At 40.2% G+C, this 20,680-nt stretch overlaps 1 protein-coding gene across 8 annotated transcripts in view; it reads left to right on the plus strand.

Annotated features, from left to right (window-relative positions):
- Positions 1–284: 284 nt before the first annotated feature.
- Positions 285–20,680, plus strand: part of ERBIN (erbb2 interacting protein) — a 127,342-nt gene continuing 106,946 nt past the window's right edge. For 6 of the 8 annotated variants that reach the window (XM_075020886.1, XM_075020890.1, XM_075020892.1 and 3 more), the window contains exons 1-2: positions 285–378; positions 895–979. The gene's annotated coding sequence lies outside the window, so the exon portion shown is untranslated. Of the gene's footprint in view, positions 379–555; positions 980–17,656; positions 17,710–20,680 lie in introns of those variants that run through there. The other 2 variants (XM_075020888.1, XM_075020887.1) reach the window with 2 other exon arrangements.

Consider the following 20,680-nt stretch of genomic DNA (forward strand, 5'->3'; position numbering starts at 1 on the left):
AGCGCCGCGCCTGCCCGCTCCCGCGGCGGCCGCCTCCGCCCGGCACCCGGCCCCGGCCAGGCTCCCGCTCCGCCCCCCCCCCCCCCCCCCCGTCGCCGCTGTGGTGCCTCCCCCGGCCGGGGCGGCGGTCTTTCCCCCGGTTACCCCCCTCCCCCACCCTGGGGCATTCCCCCTCCCCACAGCTCCGCCGCCTCCGCGGGCCCCCCCCGCTGCCGAGGCCGGGGAGGGAGGGGAGAGGAGGAGGAGGAGGAGGAGGAGGAGGAGGAGGAGGAGGAGGAGGGGGGGGGCGGGAGGGAGGGAGGGAGGCTGAAGCGGCGGGAGAAGGGGGAAGTGTGCGAAAGGAGGCGGGGAGAGAGGGCGGCGGCGCCGGGCGGGCAGGTGAGGCAGGCGGCCATCCCGCTCCCCTCCGGCCCTGGGCGGCGGCGCGGCGGCAGGGGGGCGGTGTGCGGGGAGCGGTGTGTGGGGAGAAGGGGGTCGGCGGCCCCTTTCGGGCAGCGCGGCCCCGGGCGAGGAGGCGGGGGCGGAGCGGCGGCGCCCAGCGCGCCGGGGAGGCAGGCCGGCGGGCGAGGGGCGGCGGCGGGCCGGGTCGGACCGCGCTGCCGGGGCCGTCTGGGTGGCGGGGGCCGCTGCGGTCTCGCCGCCGGGCGTTGTTTCTGCCGGGCGGTCGCGGCGCCGGGCGGGGCCGGCGCGGTTCGGGGCCGCCCGCGGGGCAGACCCTGGCGCGGGGGCCGGGAGGAGCCCAGCTCCGCCGCCGCCCTCCCCCCGTGCACACGCACGTCGCACGCTCCGCGAACGCCCCCGTCCTCGTCGAAAGCTGTTGCATCTTTTTTTTTTTTTTTTTCCCTCCCCCTCCCTCCTCTCCTCTCCTCTCTTCCCTTGCCCCTTAACGAGAAGAAAACTCGATTGGATTTAATGTATTTCCTTGGGGTCGGAAGAAACTCCTGCCTGCTGGATCTTGTTTAGGCGCCCGACGGACAAGGTAAATTAAATGGAGAAGGCTTGGGGAGCAGCAGCAGCAGCAGCAACAGAAAAATCCTTCCTCTACCGAAGGGGGTGGGGAGAAAGGAAGGAGTTCACGCTTCATTTTGATATCCTGTTTTTGGCCTTTATTTTTCTGTGTTTTCGCCTTCCGTAGCTTAGCTGTCCTTTGTGTTTCTCCCCCTCTCGCCGAAATGCTGTTTCTGTGAACGTAGTCGCTGGTTTCATGGAGGCTGAGGAAGGAGTCTGGGGAGACCGAAAGTTTTTAAGCTCCTCAGGCACAGAAGTTTCTTTGTTCGGTCGGTGAAGGTATTGAACTGAAACTGCTCGACTCCTTGACTCTGGTGCTTCATCTCCTTACCTTCCAAGACGATTGCTAACCCTGCGAGTATAATTAACTTCTCAGGAAATAAGAAAGTCCTAAAGGAGGTAGTATTTTTTATTTAATCGAAAGATATTGAGGCTTGGAGCTGCCTGTGTCTGCCGTTTCTTGTTTATCTTTCACCTTGTTTTCTGGAATACCGGTTAGTGTCTGGCTGGTCTTCAAGACAGACGCTAGATTTCCTTATAAAAATGTGATCTCCTTGTCCTCTGTAAATGCTGTCACAGTTTTGCCCCTCGACTGCTGCCAGCACCTCTTTTCCTCCCCTCCGACCCTTCTCTGTCCTCAGGATGACGAGTTGGACTGCATGTTTTTCGGTTTGTATAGGAGAGGTCTGTATTGCATTTTGATCCTTGCAAACTTTATCCTAAGAACTCCATTAAAAAAAAAAAAAAAAAAAGCTAGCTAGTGGTTGACTTCTTAAAAGTTTGTGCAGTTGAGCCTCCAAGTTAATGTAGCCTAGTTTGGTTTTGATGACCACTTTCTGCTTTATCATTTTTGAAAGGAGTCCCGTTTGAACCTGTTGGAGGGGAAACTAAATGTGAAGTTCTGGTGTAAGGTTTTGTACTGCTGGTGCTTGTTAAGTTAACGCCAACTAGCTGGTTGCGTATAGTGAAAGCAATATTGCTTACCACAGGTTCATTTCACATGTCTCAAAGAGGCAATTATTGGTTAGTTCTTTTGTGAAGGCAAGGAATTTCTCGTATTGTGAATGTTCAAAATGAGCTAGAAGCCATAGCTCTGTGCTAGCTTATTTAAATTTTTGTTCCTGTTTGTCAAACTCAAAAGCAGCGTGTTGGTCAGATAGGATGTGTGTGCTTTAGTCTCTCAAGCGTCTGAGATGTGGTGGTATTTGTGAGGCTTGAACAAAGTAATTTCTATGCAGAATTTTTAACAGTCCTACATATGTAGTTCTTTAACAGCATCAAAATACTGTAGTGTTTGATGAAAAAGTTATTAGTCCAACTCCATCCTTTTGATATACAGTGAGGAAAAATGTTAACATTTAACTGACTTAAAGTGGCTTCTGTGGCTGATAACAAGTAAATGATTTGGCTTGTGATTTATGGACTTACCTTTCCAGGCAGCAGTAAGGGTCATTCTTAGGCATCGGAAAGGGCTGAACAAAATAAATGGCAGTGAACTTAGGTTGCCTTATATGGCTGATGCTTGGCAGAAAAGCAATGAAGTCTAAATAGAGTAATCCTTTTACAAAGAACGATCACTTTCCAAAGCAGTGTTTCAGCCCCAATAATGACTTGAGATTCTTGGAGGGGGGGTGGGGAATTGTAGCAGTGCATGACAAATTTAGTTGTAAACCACTATGTTCATAATGGATGCAATTTTGTTTCTTTTCAGACCTTTTGTGTTTCTCATGATGCACTTGATATTTTTCAATGCCATGTAGAAGAATAGATCCTTGTAGTGGAGCCACAACTTTTTACGCTAGTGTTTTGTCACCATGGTAGCTATGGATAAGGCCCTTTTTAGTGATGAAAGTGTAATTCAGTACTGCTTACAGCTAATGGTTATATCATAGAATGCCATTCAAGTCATTAACATAGTTTAGGGGTTATGAAGGAGTGTATTCTGTCTTGAGATCAACCATCTCAACTAAAAATCAGTCCGACGTTGATATTTGTATTATGAATAAAGTGCTTTAAGTATACACGTGGTAGCTCGTGTTGCTTGAAACAACACTTTCATAGGTACACGTCAATGGCTTGGGGAAATGTTATTTTGACCTGGCTGTTCCATGCTCATGAATTAAATTAAGCTCAAGTAAACATCAGTAATTTTAAGTGGGTGTGCTTGCAATCAAAGAGCTAGAAGTTACAGCATATGGTGTACTATGGAATATGATTATGATGATTATCATGTTAATAAAAATATGAATAGATTTGTCTTATGAATAAGCTGCCCAGTAGATAATGTTTGGTGTAAATGTAGTGCTCTATAGGGTATCCATTTGCTTAACGCATTCATATAGAATTGATGAGGGGGCTCCATGGAGAAAGTATTATGGATTGAAAGTCGCACAGTGTATTAACCTGGTGGTGTAAGAAAACCAGCTGATGGTTATGATTTGTCCTCAGTGGAATTCGTTCAGAGTCTGTAGTCCCAGGCATAAAGAGCCATGCTTGGAACATCAAAGCTAAGGAGAAGCTTGCACATATGTAACATACCTTATACATAGCATGTTAGCAGTAGGTTCTGGAAATAGAACGGGATGGGAGCAAATTCCTCAACTCAGCTTTCCTGTAGGGGTATAATGAATCACTGGCTGTCTGCTTTGTTTTCTTGTTTTGTTTTTGTCCTTCCTGCTCCCAGGCAAAAAGGAAAATCTTCTAGGGAAAATGTTACGTAAAGATCAAATGGCTGATATGTCATCTCTTCAGCAGATTCTCCCTATGGAGTAACCTGATCTGCTAAAGGAGGGTCTGACATGTACTCCACATAGAGGAATTGCAAATCTAATGTTTTCCGAATGAGTAACTAGTTGAGTTGATGGAACAGCTACTCTTACGTATATGAAAATAGTAGACTGTATTTCTATGTGAGCATGCAAATGTTGATGGTGACAGTTGATATGGGTAGTTAAATGTGAATTATCTGGGAAATGAACATTTAGAAACATTGCTATTTTACCTTGTCAACCTCTGAGAGTAAGTAAAACAATATGTCAGACAACACTTTTCACATCAGAATGGAAGCACTGAAGGTAACATGTTTATCAGTTTGTGCAGTAAAGAGTCCGTAGATAACTTCTCCCTACTTCCCTCCCTGCCACTGCCCCACATGTTTAGAAAGCACAGTGTTTGTGGTAACCTGTTACATGGCTAGCTTAGTGTCTTTGGAACATCTGTGAAGTCCAATGCACACTTGTGAGGTATAGGTTACATTTTGTACAACTTCTAAAAGTGTAACTGATTGTAAGAATTTTGCTTAATGTTTTGAATGCATAGGGAATATCTTTTTGTTAGTGCTGTGGTTAGCTTGTGAACAGTTCTTGGCTGCTTGCATGGCAGACTCTGGTCCAGTTCTGGACAAGAAGTACTTTTTTCGTTGGGATGGGAGCTTGTGAAAGCTTCAAACGTATTTCTTGCATTTCTTATAGTTCTCTTCACTTGTTGGGGACCAGCTGCAGTGTGCTGCTGAGAGCCCACTGTATCAGCACAGCTGGCATACTTGTCTCCTGCTGAGTAAATATCGGTAAAAATTAATGGACCTAAATAACACTGCCTGGTGTACTTTAGTAATAATTAATTGTTAAGCAATTCTATTGAGTTTAGGATTATAAGGGAACAGGTGATACATTGAGAAACTTGACTGCTATAATGACAAGATAGGTATGGGGTTTTTTGAAGGATTTTTTGTTGTAAAAAGATTACTTTATTGAAATACAGCCTTAATTTCTAATTAAGAATATAATGTTCATGTATTGTGAGTAAAACCTTATAAATGTTAAGATTTCAAAGTAAGGATGCTGATTTAGGGAGATTTATAAATCCCATCTTCTGCCTAAGAAAAATGGAAAAACTGAGTATTGCTATGCTGGAATTGGTGGTATTTTTATTATATACTAATCTTGGGATAATTCTGCTTTTTCTGCTGCTCTCCCTCATTAGTTACCACTTCTTTTTAAGATACTTGTTTCTCTGATGCTTAAATTTCAATATGGGCATTTGGCTTATTATTCTGTTTAGTTTCACCTGTACTTCCCCTGAAGGTGATACACAAGCATGATGTTTCAACGCTAAATTGCACCTTCCACCTTTAAAAATACATTGTGACTTCACATAATTGAGAAATAAAGCTAAGCAAACCTCTTCATTTGGTCTAGTGAAACCAAACTGAAGTGTACTTATGTGGGAGAACATCAGCATTGTGACTAGCTTCCTTAGGGTAGTTTAAGTTGAAAAGTAGATTAGTTCTTTCTGTATCTGGAACTAACTTGTAGATACTTGATACTAAGCAATCGTTATACATAGAAACAAAAAGTGATGATTAAGCAGAGTCTGAGGACAATGTGAATGATCTTGGCTGCTGCGGCTGTCCTGGAAGTTGTAATAATGTCAGAAAGTAACCAAGCCTTTGGACCTTCATGCATTTGAAGGCTCAACCTTGTTAGATAAGAGAATATGTATTCTCATCCCCTCTTTAGCCACTTCAGAAGATAATGAATGGGATGCCCATAGTCATGAAAATGGCCAAGAAGACATTAGGTAACAACTCTTGTACAGAATGTTGATTAAGGAAAGCAGGGGAATGCTTTGTGCCTTCCTGTCTTCTATATCAGTCCAATGATTAGGCACAGGCTAAACGCTAAGGATTACTTACGATAGTAAGGACAACTTCTGTCCCTGTAAGACCAAAGCTACCAGAAAGAAGGTGATTCCAAAATGCACAACTTTTTTCATAGTTTCTCAATTTTTAAATATACAATACTATATACTTTTGCATCTTTTGTAAATAGAACTATGGTTCCTCAAACTTTTGTTTCAGGCTTTTGTATAATTGAATTCTGCAAGCATGAGGCTGTATTATATATGCAAAGTAAGACAACTGCTAAAAGCAAACATTCTTTAAGATTCCCATATTTAGATGCACATTGTGAGAAGAATAACTGGAAGAAACTGTAGATCAGTATCTTCAGAGTGATCAGTTCGGAATTCACTGGGTGCATGAACTCCTTTTCCAAACAAAAAAGTCTTCTAAGCACACTGAATTCTCCAAGTTTGTATAGTTCAATACGTAGAGTGCTGTACTTCATATCTTGTAGACCCCATCATGAAGTTCACTGGGGTGGAATGAACAGAGATACATACACGTGGTCCAAGTAGTGAATGGCCCGGCTGTTCTGGACTATCATATACTTCAGTGGGAGAGACTGCAGCTCTTTGAGTAGAATTTCCTTTATGGGAACAAACAGGTAGGAAGGAAATACTTGTTTTAGGAGTGTTGAGTTTTGTGCTCTCTTGAACTTAAAATTGCACTTCAGAAGTAGGCGGTTGGGGTATAGTTGTCTTCCTGTGAGCTTCTAGTGCTCAGTGGCTGCTGCTTGTGTCAGTTGTCTGGGGGTAGCTTTAGGAGTAGAAGCAGCTCTGAAGTGGTTTGAAGTGTTAGTAAAAGTTACAAATACTTGAAATGAAACACTTAAAATTTAACTGTTAATTTGGAATGGGTGATATTTCCCTGTGAATTGGCCAGAGCTTTACTCCCCTTGGTGGGGAAAGCTCCAATGTTAATAACTAAATTCAAAATATTTGACGTTCTGTGAGTGTGTTAAAGGTAGCTGCAGAAGGATGGTCTTGGTGTCTGAAGTACTGTGCTTTGAGCTTTACTGCTGCCTTTGGAACCTTCTCATCAGTTTTCAACTCTAGTTGGCATGAGAAGTTCCCATAGCAGCTGCATAGGAGGCTCCATTTTCTCAGACAGTTCTGGAAGAAAAGTTTCATGTTCCTCCTTAGTCCTCTGTACCATAGTGTGGTGTATGAGTTTAGTACAGTTGCAGAAATTATTTCTTCAGCATTCCTTGCCCTCCTTGTCCTTGGAGGTTTTCAGTACATATCTTCCAAAACTTCCAATCCTCCTAAGAAGGAGAGGAGAAGGGCATAGTTGCTTCCAGCTACATTAGTACATCTGAACAAATGTCTGAAATGCAATGCCAGATGCCTGTGAATGTCAGTCACAGGTTCAGTTATCCAAAATCCAGTTGGCAGCCAGTCACAAGTGGTGGTCTCTTGAGCTCGGCATTGGAGCTGGTTCTGTTTAATGTCTTTACCAGTGATCTGGACAAGGGGATCAGGTGCACCCTCAGTAAGTTTGCAGACAACACCAAGTTGGGTGAGAGTGTTGATCTGCTTGAGGGTAGGTATGCACTGCAGAGGAATCTGGACAGGCTGGATCGATGAGCCGAGGCCAATTCTATGAGATTCAACAAGGCCGAGTACCGGGTCCTGCCTTGAGTCACAGCAACCCCATGCAGTGCTACAGGCTTGGGGAACAGTGGCTGGAAAGCTGCCTGGCAGAAAAGGAGCTGGGGGTGCTGGTTGACAGCCGGCTGAATATGAGCCAGTGGTGTACCCAGGTGGCTAAGGCGGCCAACAGCATCCTGACCTGTATCAGAAATAGTGTGGCCAGCAGGAGCAGGGAGGTGATCGTTCCCCTGTACTGGGCACTGGTGAGGCCGCACCTCGAGTCCTGTGTTCAGTTTTGGGCCCCTCACTACAGGAAAGACATGGAGGTGCTGGAGCGTGTCCAGAGAAGGGCAACCAAGCTGGTGAGGGGCCTGGAGCACAAGTCTTATGAGGAGCGGCTGAGGGAGCTGGGGCTGTTTAGTCTGGAGAAGAGGAGGCTGAGGGGAGACCTTATCGCTCTCTACAACTGCCTGAAAGGAGGTTGTAGTGAAGTGGGTGTTGGTCTCTTCCCAATAACAAGTGATAGGATGAGAGGAAGTGGCCTCAGGTTGCACCAGGGGAGGTTTAGGTTGGACATCAGGAAAAATGTCTTCAAAAGGTTGTCAAGCATTGGAACAGGCTGCCCAGGTAAGTGGTTGAGTCCCCATCCCTGGAGGTATTTAAAAGATGTGTAGACGTGGCATTTAGGGAAGTGGTTTAGTGGTGGACTTGGTAGAGTCAGGTTAACAGTTGGACTCAATGATCTTAAAGGTCTTTTCCAAACTAACTGATTCTATGATTCTAAAATTACTATGGATGTCATCTTAGGTGTTTGGATTGTGGAGAGTGTTTCCAGGCTTGACTGGAAGACTTCTGGTAGGCTACTAAGAAACTTTTTGAGAACTGCTGCACATGTGACTAGTCATCCTGGCATTACTCTCCCTGGGAGGAGAAATGGTGGTTTAGAAGATCAACCCAGTTGTCAGCAATTTGATCAAATTACTGCAGGTCTTTTGTCTTTACTTACAGGTAGCCCTGAGGTTGGGATGGAGGTTTATATTTGAAACTGGGTATCGGAGAACTCTTAAATAATAGTTCTAATGCAAATTACAGGGCTTTTTTCCTGTATGGAAACGTTATGCTTAATAGTCTCTATGTGCTTATGCATGCTTGTCGTTAAAACAAACAAAAAAGCTTGGCTATGGAAGTATTTACAAGGTCGAGGCCTGTGCTTTCAGTAAAAGTAAACTGCAAAGTATGGCAGCATAGTAGTCTAAATCTTTCAGTGACTGAATTGCTCTGTGCTCACTTTCCATGCTCATGTTACAGAGTATAATATGAAGGTGTTGAATTTACTTAGTTTCTATTTGGCCTATGAAGTAGGTGTACCTGAAGGAGGAGATGAATGTGCAGACAACTGTTGATGTGCACTGATACCCTGCTGCTGGTAAGTTTGCTTGTTGTGGCAGATTAGACTGTGGTGACCTGGAATATCAGCTTGGTAGTTAGCTCCTTTTAGGAGAACATACTCATTTTGGGTTATTTCTGGCCACGTAATCATAGGTTATGTTAACCCTGGAGCTGTGGGACATTTAATTTCTGAGGTGCTGTATATTTTTGGGGGGTTGGCAATAAAGTTCATCAGCAATAAAGTTCATCATGGAGGGAGAAAATTCAAAAGTTCACATCTTTCTGATTTATAGCTATCCAGCCTTTATACCATTTATTTCAGTTGTGCTTTAGTAAACTTACACAGGGTGATTTATTCTAAGTAATTCATAAATTCTTTAGTAGATCTCCTTCTGGGAGGAATTAGAGGCAGAGGGAATGGAGTGTAGAATGCTAGAAAAAAATATTTGGAACAAACCTAGATTTTACTTTAAGCTCACTTTTGTTGGTTCACATATGTATGTTGGGAAACTATTAAAAACAAGGTAACAATTAAGGTAAGGACTCAATTCTAAGCAGAAAGAGGAGGAAAGGATGGTTAAACCTATGTGTTTCCATCCTTTCGGGGAATGTGACAGGAAGGGGAAATCAGTTGGAGCTCTGACTTTGGCAAGCCGTCTGGCTCTGATTTTGATGGATAAGATCAGAAATGTTGGTATGGGGGAAGGAGAAACTATCAGAGCTTTACTATTTTACTGTACTATTGTTTAACTATAGTGCATCTTATTTGTGTCTTTTAGACTTTTTTTTCTGAACAATGTTTTGGGAGGGAGGGAGCTTTCTGTGACTCTTAGAAAATCCTGTTCTTCCAGGACATTATTCTTAATCTAGACGTTAATGCTTTGGGTCCAGTACCAGAGATTTCATCTCAATAAATGAAAATACAAACAATACAAGTACTAGAAAAGCAAGATAGACTTAAAATATATTTTAATAGACTTAGATGAGAATAATTTACTCTTCTGCTTGTATTTTTCTGGGTGACCTCCTCTATTATTCAAGGAGCACTTATTTTGTCTTGCTTTACTGAAGCAAAGCAGAAGTGCTGAGGATGATGGCATTCCTGTGTGCTTTTGCAATGCTGCTCTTACTAGAGAAAGACAGTAGAGCAGGCAAACATTTCTGTGGGATTTTCCTGTGGGAAATTTGTGGGATCTGTGAGAGAGGTATTATCAAGATTTGAAATGTATTGTAGTCTTTCATGACATTAGTGTTGCTGAATTGGTTTTGCAGCAGCAGCCTGTGATGCCTTAAGGCAAAGATTATGGCGCTGTCAATGGAGCAGGTTAAAAGAAATTGGGATGGGATGGGAGAGAAACACCTCTTTAATCAATACTTTTTTGTCATCCCCTTTCTTACTTCTCTTCCTGTACATAAACCAGCTGATCAAGAACCAACAAAACCTGATCAAGAATCAACAACCAAAACAAAACTTCTAAAACAGTGCTCACTTTCTCTTCTCTGTCCCAGATGGAGTGAGTCCCTGCCTATTTCCACTGAATTAAAATTTGCTCATTTTAGATCCATAGATCATCCATCATTCCATTTGTGTTAAATCTTGACAAAGTTTTAAATTTTGGCTTCAGAGTATGAAATATCTACAGAGGAATAGCCTTCACTTAAAATCAGTGTTACTCATTTTCCCCAAACTTGTATTAACTTGTTTTTAATCTTTGAGAAGTCTGAAGGGAAGTAGGCACTGGACAATTCAAATTATTTGAAATCATAGTTATGAAATTTTCTGATATTCCTACATTGTGCTATTCAGTTCCATTTTCCTATTCTGAGAAAGAGGCTGACAGGTTAATAGCAAATCAGCATGGCACTGTCCCACTTCTTACTTCAATAGTGTCAAAGCAGTATTATACCTTTTTTTTTCTCTTGCTAGAAAGCACAGGATGTCAGAAGTTAAGTAACACTTTAAGCTGGGTTATTACTAAATCAACTTTGAATTCAGTTTTGAGGCTATAATTTGCAGTGTCACAGGAAGGAAGAATCTTAGTTCAACTTAAACCTCCTGTCAGGTGAAAAACTTGTTTTTTCACTTTAGATAGTGAATTAACTATGTAGATAACAGCACTTTAAGAGAAACTCTACTTCAATATAATTGCCTAAATTCCACGTAATTCTTAAAATTTTTATTATAAGCAGTAAGCTCTCATTCTTCCCTATCTACAGAGGCAAAAATACCTTGGAAACCATTCAAGAATAGCCTTCTGTTAATTTTGTTATAATAGTTGATTGTCTGATCTCCAAAATGCCTGATGTAGTAAAATAAAAATAACATAACAGCTCTTCTTTTTGATTATCATCTGTTGGCTTAGAGGAACACAACACTAAGTAAAGAGAAAAATAATTTAGTATGAAAATATTAGCTTAAATGTTTCATTAATGTGTTGTGAATGAAAAGAGACTATAAGTTGACAAAAATCAAACTACCATTGTGAGAGCAAAACTGAATAGATAGAGGACAAGAATAACGATGCTTAGCCACATTGGAGATGTGGAGAATCTTGTGGTTAGAACCACAGTTAATGCAAAGAAGAGTAATTCTTGTGCATCAGAATTGTGAACAACTAATTGGAATGGAACAGGATTTATGTATCAGTTGTAAAATATATGTAGAGGAAGACAAGAGGTACAGTTCAGGGATTCCTTTATTTGCCCCAGGATGGTAACTGTTAAACCTGCTGAGAATAACGTTGAGCTAATATGTGTCATAATTATTGTATAAACTAGAGGGAGAAGATGCTTAGAATCTGGAAGAATCTGATTTTTTTTTTTTTTTAACTTTAGGCCTTTATAGAAATAGGGCTGTTACTTATCATAGCAGTGAAAAAGGTGTATTAAAATAAAACTCTTGTAAAACTGCATTATAAATAAAGGCTTACTGGTTTTAGTACTGCATTTTATACTAAACAAATGTAAAAGGAAAAAACAAACTAGCTTGTTGAAGTGAGTAATGCTTACAAGACAGAGACAGAAGTGTTCTTTAAGGGGGAAGTATTCTAAAGTAAAATGGAAATCCAATTGTATATGCTACTTCTTAAGTAGTGACTTTAATTAGGGCACTGCATAGTGTTTTAAATGTCAGGATCCATCTTTATGTGTGTTTTTTGGTAGGATATGTGGTTTTGAAATCTAACAGTCCCAAAATGGGGAATGAATACACATATCCACATGCAGTCCTCTTTTTTTGAACTCTGATCTGTGAATGTGTTTCCATTTGTGTTCCTGTTATCACAGACTGAATTGTGTAACCTGTCTAGATTTGGTGCAGCAGTTTTTCTGGGCAGTCTATCCATCTTAGTTGGTAGAGTGTTTTGAGTGTGGTTCCTCCTCCCATGTACCTAACCTCTGCCTGCTTTCTCTCTGAGAGTCTCGTACTGTTTTGGGCCTGCTGTGTTCTTCTGACCTCTGTTGTTTGATCCATCCTAGTTTTAGCTAGGAATTGGGGCAATAGCTTTTGTTGGGGGAATGCATGTAAAGCAGGACATCAGGGGCTCTTTTGTCATAATATATGGACCACACAATTTAGAAAGCAAAATACTGAAGTAACCAGGAATCTTCTGATAAGAAATAATTCCTTTTTTTCCCACCCCCCCCTTTCTGTTTTCATTTGTGCTGAACTGTTATGTATGGCAGATTGCCTGAATTTGTGCAGGCAATTAGGTAGAGTCTGGTTAATAGATGAGAACTTTTCTTGTATATTGAAATACTGCATATTTACAGCAGTGCAGCTTGCTTGTTTAAAAACCTTTGGTATCTGCTGCAGATGGCTGCATAGTCTAAGGAGTGGCTTCCTGGCTGCATTGTACATGAAGTGCCAAACACGATGAGAGCAGTTTTGTTCTGGAATGCCAAAATACATTGAATCTGTTCAGGAAGCAACATATGTCAAATGAATAAAAATATCACACTCATAGCGGAACAGAGTGTGGTAGCTATGTTTTTCAAATCTGGTTTCTTTCCTGAATTAAGGGGTTAAAAAGGACTTCTTGTATTGAGGATAGTATTAAACACCAATTGCTGACTTATACTTTTTCATCATTTTTACTACTGTTTGTTTCCCCATACCCTATTTTTTCTTTTGATTAACGTATACCATAGATGGAAATTGAAACAAGGAGGCTATCAATAGGAGTGCTGTATAGGAAAAACAGTATTATGTTTTCCTCCTTGGATATTTAGGCCTGTGCGCATTATACAGATTTTTGGTGGTGTTTTGGTGTTTTTTTTTTGTTTGCTTGATTTTGGTTTGGAGGTTGGGTTTTTCCTCTTTTTTTTTTTTTTTTTTTTTTTTAAGGTTGGTAGCTTATATGTTTCTTTACATCCCTGTGAGAGTTGTATGTAATTGCTTGATACTGCAGAAAAGCAGCATTGATGAAAATAAAAATGAGCAGTGAAGGATGTTGCTTCCACCCAAAGCCTTAATTCCAGCAAATTCTTGAGACAGAAAGTGGGAACATTTACAACTTATAGGTCCAAATATTGCAGGATTTTATTATGATAAAGAAACAGGCCCAGGGCAGTGTGTTTTGTTGCATATTACTTCCTTGTTTGCAAAGGAGGTGGTACTCACTTTGATTCCTCCTAGTTGGATGGCAAAGATACTAAAAATTGCATTGACAGAAAAATACATGTCTTTCTAGAAGCTGTAATTCCATCTGATCAGTTTTTAACTAATATTTTGTATAGATCTTTCTTAGCTGAAATAATTTGAAAACCTTGATTTTATAGCTCACTTAAACCCAGAGGAATGAAGTATGTATCTTTAAAGCAATTTTGCTTGTTCTTTCTAAAGGTTGTTTTTCTCATTTGCTTCTTCTCTTTTATCGCTGTGATTAGACATACAGTTAAAAATGAAATTCAGTGAATCATCTTACATAAGGTCCTTACTGGTGTTCCGTCCTGTGTAAGAAGTGATATTAAAATCCTCCTGAAAGAGGAGAGAGTGAGAGCAAGTGTTTTCATAGCTGTGGAAGGCATGGATTTACTCAAATGTTTAATAATAACGTAGCTTCAGCTGAAGCCTGACTATAGCAGAGGCTATAATTACTGTCATTTCTATGCCTTTTTTTTGTGATATTAAGAACTCAGTTGCGAAGCAGAGTTGGGAGCTTGACATGTTCCTGTCTCCTGGATTTAAAAGAGGAGGCGCTCGTGTTTCTTTTTCTGTTTTAAATTCTACCCTTCCCACTTCCTGAAATTTTTAGCTGTCCCATAGTAATGATACCACCAACTAAGTATGTGCTCATCTGCTGAGAGTTGAGGTGTACAGTCCAAAACAACTTCTGGAGTTGCTTGTTTGTGTCTAGGTCCACATCAGCTCGGTTCTCATGTGGGTTTGTATTTGTTCTGGCAGTCCACCTGTCTTCCCTGATCATGATGTGTGTTAGTTTGTCTGGTCTCAGCCTTCTTTGAGATAGTTATGAGAGAATCTATAGAAAACTTATTCAGATGTACAAGAGCTTTCCTCCTTCTAAGCCTTTGTTCTCCCGTGAAGTGTGGTTTTTATCTTCATTCTAGTCAGCAAATTTTGTGTTTCATAAATGAATAGTGGTCCCACTAGCTAAAGGGAGGCCTGACCCACTCAAGCACAATTCATTCCAGTGGTTCTGCTCATCTCCCAGGTAGCAGTGGCTACTATTCTGTAGCTATTGAATTGTAGGAAGTACCGGAAATAGTAGCACAAGGAAATGTTCTATCAGGTCTATGTTTTCCTTTTGTCGTTTCGTGTTTCTGAAAGGTACTTCCAGGGCACCATAGCGACTATCTGTGGGTGTCCGCCTCCTCCTCTTACCTTAATGGTGTCTTTTACTTATCTAAAGTCTGTCCTAGTTTGCTGACATTTTCAGTGTGAAATCTCAAGCTAAAAACTTATTCCCAGTTCAGTCCTCATCATCACTACTAACAGGAATTCATTTTCAAATGAACTTGGAAATTAGTACACGCATCTGTGTTCAGGTCGGACTTGCTACCATCATCGTGTCAACGCAGTTCCACAAAACCTAATCTTAACACAAGGTTGGGTTTTGCTTTTCAGAACCTGTAAATGGTGGCAAATTGCAGTACATCTGCAAAAGTTATAATATGTTGTCTCTTCTCACTGTTTGACCAACTTAAACTCTCATCAAAGCCTTTGCCATTTCTGGTTTTAATAGACAAGTAAGGCTATGGAGTCTACTGATTTCCACCCCCACCCCCCATGCCCCCTTTGTAGTTCATTCCAAATTTTCAGCTAACATCTTTCTGTGCTGTTGATAGTGTTGTAGAACCAAGTTCATGGATTTATCCAGTATCTCTTTTATTACCTATCCATTAAACAGTTGTCTTGATTTTTTCTTTTTAAGGTACTTTGCAACTTCTACTTTGTGTGATTTTATTAACTATGACATATAATTGATGTGACTTTAAAAAGCATATTGGCTGTTACACTTTGTTTCATCTTTTCTTATGGTTTCTTCCTTGAACGTGTCCCTTCTCCTTAGGCTCTCTAAGACATTGATAATGTTGACTTGGGAGCAGACCAGAAGAAAGCATCATGGAAGAATTTTTTTTTTAATTAAAAAAAAAAAGCTGTTTCCATTTCTTCCTATCAGGACTTAAAGCTATTTCCATTTCTTCCTATCAGAATTCACTGTTAAGTGTGTTTTTCAGGTGTGTGATTTGGGTAGCTCTTAGTTAATGAATTAGTAGGAGGGGCAGTAGAAAAGGAATTTGGATGAGAAGCTTGTATGCACTGCAGAGATGCAGGTTTCATCCATACCAGTTATTAGACTTGCTTTACATCCAAACACCTAAAAGTTAACAGAAACTATCTTATTACATGGACTTCATACAGGAGATGCATCTGGATCAGTGGCACTGTTGTGTATTTCAAGTCTCAATTTTTCTTTTTACAAATCTATTCAGTATTCAGGGTTTGAATTACAGGTTGATATTAATTCAGTATTTTTCTACAATTCTTTTTTAACCTTATTATTACAATTAGTCCCAACTGAACAAATGAAACTCTTTATCATGAGGACTTCTTGAAAAGGCACTTCCTTGTATTGGTCACTTTGGAATTTAAGAGGAGTTTTTCTTTGGTTGAATGAAAGTAAGCGTAAATAAAATTTTAACTTACCATTTTGGGGATGATGGTCTTTTTTGTATACTTTAGGCTTATTCCCTTAAGCCTTTTATAAATATGAAGCATTGCTTCGTAGGCAAGTAATTGACTTTTTGTTGCAAAAACACGTGCAGCACTTGCTGAGCATGGGTGTCTTGCAGTTAAGAAGACCACATCCTGTAAATATTTCTTTCAGTTCTGAACTCAAAGAGTGTAGAACACAAACTGCTGACATAGTCACTGTCTGGACCATAACTATTTACTGACCTGACTGAGTGTCTTCACTTCTTGGTTGCCTGGAGATACTTCTCATGGTTAATTTTTCTTTTTTAAATTATTACCCCTTGCTCCCTCCCCAAACTTCTTGTCTTCACTGGTTGATTCTTTCAGGAAAAAACCCACCAAAACTATGAATCCAAGGCAGACTAAATTATAAAATGTGACCCACGTGAGTGAATTTTTCTACCCTTGTATGCTATTGTGAGCATTGAAATATGTTTGCATATGTTTTTTGAGACATCTTTTTCATACTGCAAGAAAAATATCAGTAATAATGAAGCTATCACCTTTACTTTAAAGGAGTCTTAATTTAGAAAGCATGTGACTGAACATATAGTTCTGCTGCATCTCCTCGGACAGTAGGCAGTACGCTTCCTCTTTCCTTCCTCTGCTGGTCCTTTGCTTCCAATGTGAAGACTTGATATTGAAGGTCAGTGAGTTGATGAGCAAGCTGATCTAATTAGAAAAAAATTCCCCCCAATATCTTGTAGACTTAAGCTTTTTGGGTCAGTTACTGATTGGACTCATGTTGAGGTTATGCAAACTCTAGATCTAGTAAAAGGCACGTGTGAGGGGAAGACAGGGCCTACTCTTTCTGTAGCAGTCTCTAGTTTGAATTAACCACAATGGGAATTGACTTGCCTTTTGAGTTCCAGTTGCTGGTTTGGAATAGTCTTTCACTTGATCACAGTAAATGTGAATTTTGCTCTTCATTGTCACTGATTTAATCCTCAATGATCCTTCCATAAAAGTCAGAAGTGCAGTTAAAAACTGGGATACTTACCCAGTTATGTCTTTTTTGGGGCAGATTTAAAGTATACTACCTCCTGTCTTTTCTGCTTTCTTACCATAGGCAGGTTGACTTCTAGACTTTGGACAGTAGGCTGGAAATTTCATGCTTATCTGTGAAATGGTTTGTAATTGCTGCAGAGGTGGGAAATAACTAACCATGGTAAGAACTGAAATTGGAAAAGGAGAAGCAGCAGTGACTTTTCTCCTGAGAGCTACCTTGCAGAGCACTTGCTGTTGAGACTTTTATACCTAGTCTCTTCAGTTCCTAGGGATTTCTGGTGGCTTTATATTTTTAATTGTCTGGAGGGATGTCTTGACTGAAATGTGTAGGTCAACAGTATTTGAATGTGGTATGCTCTGCTTTCAAATTAGCCATTGAGGCTACTGTGAATGGAGAATTGACAGGTGATGAGCAGTCAGTATGATTAGTAAACAAATTCATATGTTACATATTATGGTATAATGATGGACTCAGGAATGTCTGTTACTGATAGTGTGGGATGCCATTACTGTATTCTGCTTTTTCATCTCAGATGGGCCATGTAGAAGCACCTTCAAAAATGCAAGATAATTTAGGGGGCAGGGGATGGAAGAATGGAAGGCATTTAGCTTCACTGTTCTAAAATCTGGGAGATTTGCAGCCTGGTTGTGAAGGTGCTGTTTAACTGTAGCGTGGGGCCATGTATAGTAGTCTCATTTGGTTGTCCTGCACTCATGAAGTGCAGGTGACAGAGCTTCTGATCTTTCTCTCCTCTCTCCCAGGAGGGCCAACCAAGCCCACAGAGTAGGGAGAAGGTGGCACTGATGGGCATGAGGTAAGCAGAAACAGATTTTTCCTGTGTTGGTGCCAGCTTTTTAAGATTCTGATACTATGCTTATCTGTGCTCCTCAGAAGAGACTAGACTGATGTGGAAAAGCACTAGTGAGGTTTTTGTCCTCTTTCTGCCAGAAGGGGGGAAAAGTATTCCAGTTCCTATTGTCTCAAATAAAATTAGTTTCTTGATATCTGAGTTTAAATCGTTTCCTGCAATGCATTTCTTAGAGGCACTACATGAGAAACATTTGAGTTCTGTGGACTTTCTCCTTCTAGTCACACCAGTGTTAACAACAATTACATCTGCAAGAGAGCTTAGCTGGACATTGCCTGCTTACTGGAATAGTAACAGGTTAAATAGATAGATAGTTTTGAAAACATCCTTAAGCAGATAAGCTATTTCTCATGCCAGTAGTTGTCTATTTGTATGTTCTGCTCTTTAATCTGCAAAATACCTGCATGTCTTCTGGTTGATTAAGTATTTCATGTAGCACATCAGAGGAAATGGTGATTGCTGGAAGATAATTTCTTTTCCTAGGGTGCAAGGATGGAAACAAAGCGCAGCAGAATTGTTGTGGTTTCGGATGGGATAGAGTTAATTTTCTTTCTAGTAGCTGGTATGGTGGTGTGTTTTGGATTTAATGTGAGAATAATGTTGATAACACACTGATGTTTTCAGTTGTTGCTAAGAAGACAAGAAGTTGGGAGGGGACACAGCCAGGACAGCTGACCCAAACTGGCCAAAGGGGTATTCCATACCATGTGGCGTCATACCCAGTGTATTAACTGGGGGAATTTGGCCTGAGGGGGGTTGCTGCTCAGAAACTAAGTGGGCATGGGTTGGCAAGTGGTGAGCCATTGCATTATGCATCACTTGTTTCGTACATTTCAATCCTTTTATTATTATTATTATTATTGTTATTGTCATTTTATTATTGTTATTATTATCATTATTAGTTTCTTCTTTTCTGTTCTATTAAACTGTTCCTATCTCAACCCACGAGTTTTACCTTTTTTCCTCTGATTCTCTCTCCCATCCCACTGGATGGGGGGGAGTGAGTGAGTGGCTGCGTGGTGCTTAGATGCTGGCTGGGGTTAAACTGTGACAAGAATATATTAAGTCCCAAATTATTTTGAACATTCGAGTTGAGAAGATACCTTATATGTTAGTTTTTCTTTCAAATTATGTAGTGCAAGGATTAACCTATGCAGGATTTGGAGACAGTGAATTCTTCCCTTAAGGTAGTTTCCGAATGGTGATCTGCATACTTGAGAGGAGCTACTGTAATGATATTAAATTCTCTGAGACTGAAATTTTATCTTATGAAACCAAATCTTGTTTTCATAAGATAAAATGTGGTACAGAGGCTTTTATTTTTTCCTTCGCCGATCCCCCAGATTCAAAATATACTAGGATTTTTCTTAAAAAATGCATTCATGGTCTAATTAGGAATTAAAAAACGAAGTGTCTGTTGACCTTGCCAGTGATCATGAAACAATTGTACATTTTTTCGTGTTTCCTTCATGTGTCTACTTCATTTGTGAGAATCTATCTGTAACAAGAATCTAGACTGTGGTAAATTGGAATCGACTCTGAACCTGAGGGCTTGTGGATCTTTTTTTGGCATAACTTCATGATTGTATTCATCCTTCCCCCTCCAAGTGAGTGATTGAAGGATTAAGAACTGCATTCACTTTTTCTGTTTTTGAAGTTACCTTTCTTCTGCATTTTTCCCACTTAAAACATGAAGTAGAATTTTTTTTTTTTGGATGCTGTAGTCTTGACTCTTTTAGGGAAGAGTCAGAGTTTTGAGGGACTGGAGTCTAGTTTCAGTGCATCTGTCATGTCTGAAAACACTGGGCAGAAAAGGTTCATGAAAGATAACTGTGTAGATATTTTTACATTTATTTATTCTGCTGTGTGATTAGAATACATGTTGGACACAGCTTTTTCAGTATATGTGTATATATTTATATCTATGTATATTGAAATAAGAGGGAAAAATGGATATTTTAAGATCCCTTAATTTTAAGATCCAGAGTAGAAATGACTCTTTCTTTGCTAAGATCGTACATTTTGTGGTGGTGTCAGTCCTGGTACTTGGATGTGAACTGTGAGTCTTGCATGCTGAAATTATAGCCAGTGGTGAAACTGATCTTAGTGAGATTAACATACACTGCTGAAGAGGGTTCCCTTCCTCCCCTCCCCTCGAGTCATTCATCTGGAAAAGAATTCAGGAACCAATGTCAAATTTCTGTGTTTAGGTTGTGTAAAAACTAGTCCAGCTACTCAACAGCAAGTACTTAAGCTCACAAAGTACCTGCAAGTTGATGCCCTTTCCTGTCAATCACCTAGCTTCCAGGAGTCTGAATTTCTATATAACTAAATTATCTATTAACATTTTGAAGGATAGTAGTAGAGTATGTTTAAGCACTTCTTACTGATTTTGTTAAAAGTGGAAAAAAATACATATCAAAACAACTTCTTTTAATATAGGCTAATTTTTGTGTGTCGTCTGTAATTATATGGATCCTCTGTTTGTCCCACTTAATGGAAAAAAAATCAGATACATAAAGTATTCAGTTGCTTTCAGAAAGTAACTGTGGAGAACATTTGTTTTGTTTATTCTGTTCATACCCAATTGCATTAATGTAGCTGCTAAATTATCAGTTTTGTATGTGTACTCCTAGTAACAGTGTTCATGAATTCATAAGTTTGTATTTTTCCCTCATTTTGGACTATGGATTCAGCTAAACTATGCTTAAAAGAAACCTAAATATCCTTCTTTACTTTGTCATGGTAGATGAAAAAGGAAAGTGAAGAATCATGTAGTAGTAAATGAGTTTTTTTTTCCTGTTCCTTGTGAAAGCAAAATGCTAGGTTGTAAACATAGATCTACCAATGCAGTAGAACTGACTAACAAGTATCTCAAATATAGTCAATATCTCAATGGTCTTTTTGACCCTGTTAA

Source organism: Buteo buteo, chromosome Z, assembly GCF_964188355.1.
Source record: "Buteo buteo chromosome Z, bButBut1.hap1.1, whole genome shotgun sequence".
Taxonomy (NCBI): domain Eukaryota; kingdom Metazoa; phylum Chordata; class Aves; order Accipitriformes; family Accipitridae; genus Buteo; species Buteo buteo.